A 5,708-nucleotide genomic window follows, 5' to 3' on the forward strand; every position below is an offset into this window, starting at 1 on the left:
AGATGGGTGTGTATTTTGGTATTTTGTATGCTCTGTGATTGCTTCCAGGTAGATGTGATCAGGAAATGGGTTTCCTTTTTCACTCTTCTTCTTGAGAAATTTCAAGATGCCACTGTTGGTTATTTTGACATAATTTAGGATTTAATTTTCAGCTTATTTCCTTTTTTCTCTGCTTGTCCCACTCTACAATCCCCATTCAGGCCTTTTTTTTGTAGTTAAAAACAGTTCAGGGCTGGCTGTGGCTGTTTGGTTTTAATTGGAAACTGTCTCTTTAAATTTCAAGGAAATCTGTATGCATGCATGGTAGAAACCTCCCAGGGTGGGACTGGGGTGCCCATTAGCTCAGACACCCCTATAGTTACCAGAATGGAGGTGCTCAGACAGCAAGGGACCAATGAACAGCTACCAAAAGAAAAGAATGTCCACACCTTTATCTCTGCAGTTCTTGTCAGGCGTCTGTGGCTGCTCCGATCCTTCCCAGACTTGGTCTCACCCAAGAAGTCGGCTCCTGAAGCAGCTGAGTGTCCTGGACTAGAAAGCAATGGATTTCTTGCTTCTGCCACAAATTCCCCCAGCTGTAAGCCTTCTAACTTTCTAAATATTCCTTTATATGTGGTTCAGAGTTCTGGAACCATCCCCTGAGCCTGCTTGGTCGGGTATTCTGTGTTGTTGCTGGTGGAGCTCTTTACAATACTTCCACCCTATCTTCCATTTTGTTTGTTCTTCCCAAAGATAATATTTTGAAAGTAGGTCACAGTCACATGTAAAGGGGTTACAACTTCAACATATCTTTTTGGGGGACACAGCTCAGTCCATTACAGCTAAATATAATTCTTTATTGTAGTTATTTTCCTCACTTTCCATCAATATTACTCTACTGGTTAGCTTTCCAATAGAACATAATGTGTTTCCCTGTCTAATTGTTTTTCCTGCTTAATAATTTTTTTTTTTTTCTTTTGCGTGGAAGATTTATTTTCACTTAGTGCTCAAAGTTCAGGAATTATCTAGATATATGGAGATACTTATTTTCTGTCACTAATTACCTCTGGATGCTATTAACCCTTTCAATTTACTGAATCAGATATTTTTTCTCAGCACAAAGAAATTTTCCTCAATTTTAAGACTATATAGTATCATATAAGGAGCTCTGGTAGTGTAGTGATTATGAGTTGGACTGCTAATCTCAAGGTCAGCAGCTCAAAACTGCCAGCCACTCCATGGGAGAAAGATGAGGCTTTCTACTCCCATAAAGATTTACAGCCTTAGAAACCTTATGCAGAGTTGCTATGAGTTGAAACCTACTCCATGGCACACCACCTTCATCACCACCATTGTATCATATATATTTCTTTTATGACTTAATTTAATGAATAATTATCGAGGCCTAAAAGTGATCATCTTGTCTTATAATTGTTGGACTGAAATTTTTTTTTTTTGAATATGATGTCATGATTCTTTATGTATTTAGCTTTATTTTTCTTCCAATTATCGTCTATATATTCTTGTAGTTTTCAGCATGAAATTAATGTTTGGAACCTCTTCTGATGATTTCATTGGTACTTTCTGTTTTTCTGACTCCAGGTACATTTGTTTGCTTTATAAATTATCTGTGTCTGCTAATAGTGTTTGCACCTGCTAGATAAGCTAAAACTTCAGCTGTCCCAAGGTACGTTAGTTGTTTAAAAATGTCATTTATCTAGACAGTTGTAACAAACAATTTATTGTCCTACATTTTAGGAGGCTAGAAGTCCTAACTTGTGGCACCAGCACCAGGGGAGGACTTTGTTGGTTGGCTCAGTTTTGAAGGAAGTTTCTTGCCTCCTTTCATCATCTGTAGTTCTGGCATTCCTTGAAGGTGCCCTGGTATTTATCTTTCCATGAATGTATGGGGTTTCCAATATAAGGACCTATGTCCAAAGTGCACACTCCATTCTTGGCTCTTCTTTCTTGGTAACACTCTATCTCTCTCTTTTTATCTCTTGCCAGATAAAGGGTATTGCCAGCCATAACCCAGGTAAATTTACATTACATCAGTTCAAGGCTGCGACAGGATTTTTTTTAAGTGCCTTGGAGTCTAGTCCTACTCCTAGGGACCCTCTATAGAGTTTCCAAAGAGGACCTAGTGAATTTGAACCGCTGACTTTGTGGTTCAAAAGACCTTGAGGTCAAATGATTATCCTATGGCGCCATACCAGGACTCTGTGGCAAGATTAAGGATGGTGAATGCCTCCTTAATGCTCTTGCAACTGATGGGTTTATCACATCAGATGTCTTCATGGGGATCATTATACAACTGCCACATTACATTATTTCATAGCTACCAAATCACTGAAAATCATAGTCCAGACAAGATGACACATATTTTTGAAGGACACCATTAAATCCACAGCACAAGATATGTGTAAAGTACAATGATCTTTTTTCTGTAAATGTTGTTTGTTGTTGTTAAGTGCCACCAAGTCAGTTCTGACCCACAGAGACTCTGTATAGGGCTTCCAAGGAGCAGCTGGTAAGCTTGAACCACCGACCTTTCAGTTCAAACTGGCATTACATTGATTGAAATTGGAGAGGGTTATAGAGATGGCTTCTAATATGTGGTTAGTGCTCTATTTCTTCAGCTGTGTAGTGGCTACTTAGGGATTTTCATGTTAGTAAGGTTTATATATACATTTCATATACTAAATGCAATATATTTCACAATGAGTTACTCTAAACTGACTGCATGTAAGAGGTAAGATTTGTGGAGAGATGATCTTCTCAGGCAGTGAGCCCAGTTTTACAGTGGGGGAAATTAGCAAATGTCCGTATATGTGTTAGTTTCTCAGAAAGGGTTCAATCCTCTGCCTGGCAGTGGCCAAAGAAAAGTGGGAAGAGGGACCGGAGCTTCTCCTTTCCAGTTGCTACAGCTAAGCTCCAATCTCCACCAAACCTGAAATTCTCAAATCAGGAGAATATATCAGGGAACTGTTGCAGAGACCTCAATGAGAAAGGTCATCACCTGTCTATTCACTATGAAGAAAGGGACCTAAAAATTCCAACCACTCAATATATAGACTTTCTAAAATTTACTTGCTTTCAGCCATATGCTTCAACTACTACTTTGTGAAAAATTAGTCCACTAAGGAGCAAGCTTTCCTGAGGTTCTGAAGGGCAAGCACTGAAAAGTCCATCTCTCAGCTAAAGCAGTTATTAGTTCTCAGTCAAAGTATCAGGAATATGTTTTTAATTCATACAGTGCCCTATAAGTCCTCAAAATGGAATGATTCCTTAAATTGAAGAAAAACTGTATTAACTAATATTGCAATAGATACATCTCCTAGATTACATTTGCACTTGCTCAAGAGATTCTTTATAATTCTGTGTCACTTAATAATTTAGTTTCTATACCTTCGAGGGCCCAGTTCATGGTCCTTGTATCCAGTCACTAATTCCAGAAGAATTCACATGTACTCCATCATTGGCTTGACTACTTCTTCGAAAGTCCCCAAGTTTTCCTTCATACTGTAATGAGAATGTAGAAAGGATACAAAGTTGCAAGGGCACATTCCATAAAGATGATGACAGAGCATAAACACTGGCATGGAAATGGACAAGACAGATGTCTATCACATGGCCTGGTTTTTTCAGGCACTAAGATTAAAGATGGCCAAAAATATCAAAGAAGTCATTAAGGTGCTGTTTCCTGGACTGTGAAATCATTGGCAACATGGTTATCAACACTAAAATTCCTGTTGTGAAGACTACTACATCAGTATTAGTCTTGAGACATTTTAGTAAAGAAGGCAAAAGAGGTGCTTGAGCGAGCTTGTGCTTCCATGGTGACTGTAGTTGGATCACATACCCCAAGAGAGAGAGGATGAACAAATGAGAGTTGACTTTGGCCACATGTTCATTAATCTTGTCCAAGAGGCACCTATCATATGGCTTTTGCAATGTAGTCAGGATGTGCAATACTGGCTGAGAGTTGGTTTCCAGGTAATAATCCACCAAGGTTTTTATAAGCATAGGCCCTTGGTCAGAACTGAGGTTCTCTTTAATGACAGTTTTTATGTCAACGCATACACCCAGCTTGGAGGAATCAGCATGGAGAGGAGCTCCCTGATATTTGTTTTTTGAGCCATTATTTTGTATGGATGAGCTACACTAATTCCACTACATGCAATAAAGACTCCAAAGCCTCTTCATTGGTGCCACTACCAGACTGCTTTGGGCACAATTAATGCTTCTATTTCCAATCCTGTTAACTTGGTGTCTTTCATGATCACCACTATCTTCTCCCCCTCAACTGTTTATCTCATAGTTCCTCTAGCCTACAGGGCACTGCCATCTTGGATGTATATAATTTAATCTTAAGAGAGATCTATATCATCACTCTTTAAAATATTCTGGCATTAAATATAATTTTGAAGTATCAACACATATTCAGATAACAAAAGCATCAATTTTGCCATAATGTACATTGTATGAACTAATTTGTTTAATTAATTCCATGTGAGTTTAAGTGAATAAGTATTGCTACTAGGGATCAAGTTCGTATATTCACAGTTTTTTTTCCCAAACAATATGTTTTTAAAAGTCTCTGTGATCACTGTACAGTTGGTTCTGACTCATAGTCTACCCATTATAGGGTTTTCGAGGAATGGCTGGTGAGTTAGAACCACTTACCTTTCAAGTCAAACAGACCTCTATCTCAAATGCTTATCTTACGATGCCACACCAGCATTCACAGCACCATATTAAGGATTGAATTATGTTCTCACAAAATATGTGTTATATTTTGTTATACGTCCTAACTCCCAGTGGTTTAGTAGGTTATGCACTGGGCTGCTAACCACAAGGTTAGCAGTTTGAATCCACCAAGCTGTGAGAGAGAGAAAATTTTTTTTGCTCCAGTAGAGATTTAAAGCCTCTGAATACCTACATAGAATCATTATTAGTGGGAATCAACTTGATGGCAGTGGGTTTGGGTTAGGGTTTTTTATGTTGTTGTTGCTAAGTGTTGGAGAGTCACTTTTGGTTCATAGCAACCCTGTATAGGGATTGCTAGGAATGGATTTTGTATTTAAATATCTGACCTTGCAGTTAACAGTCCAGTGCTTATCCTAAAGCACCACATCAGGGTTTTTGTAAATGGGTGGTTATAATCTCATTTTTAAATATATTTCTTTGTTTTGTTAATGATGCAGTATTATTGTGGGGTGTGTTTTGAAACAGTATGTTTTGTGATATAAAATGGATAGATTCCAAAAGCAGACATGGGGGAAGATAGATGTCATGCCACATGAAGTCCTCCAAGAAGCTAAGAAACAGTTGCTGCAAGGACAACCACTTTCCCCCAGAACCAATATATAGAGAAAGACTTTCCCTAAAGCTGGCATCCTTAATTACACTTATAGTACCAACCAGTGAGAAAAAAATCCTGTTTATTAAAACTATCCACTTGCAGTATTTTTGTTAATATGGCATTAGATACCTAAGACGTGCCCCAAAGAGAATATGCAAAAATAAATGAAAGTTTCACCTATAGGGTTAAAAATAAGCAATTTTAACTAAAATCTTCCAAAATAGATGTTAATAAGCTATAACAGTTAAGTCTGTTTAACTTCAACAGAAATGATGAGCTTTGGTGGGTAAGCGGAATTGTGGGGCAGGATGGCAGGCAAAAAGAAAGGGAGACTTTATGGCAAAAATGAAACAAAACAAAACAA

The 5,708-nt window shown here is 38.1% G+C and overlaps 1 pseudogene; it reads right to left on the reverse strand.

The window, feature by feature from the left end:
• Positions 1-3,374: 3,374 nt before the first annotated feature.
• LOC102818209 lies at positions 3,375-4,121 on the reverse strand (annotated as a pseudogene).
• Between the last annotated feature and the right edge of the window lie 1,587 nt (positions 4,122-5,708).

This window comes from Chrysochloris asiatica, unplaced genomic scaffold (genome assembly GCF_000296735.1).
Source record: "Chrysochloris asiatica unplaced genomic scaffold, ChrAsi1.0 scaffold00247, whole genome shotgun sequence".
In the NCBI taxonomy this organism is placed as follows: Eukaryota; Metazoa; Chordata; class Mammalia; order Afrosoricida; family Chrysochloridae; genus Chrysochloris; species Chrysochloris asiatica.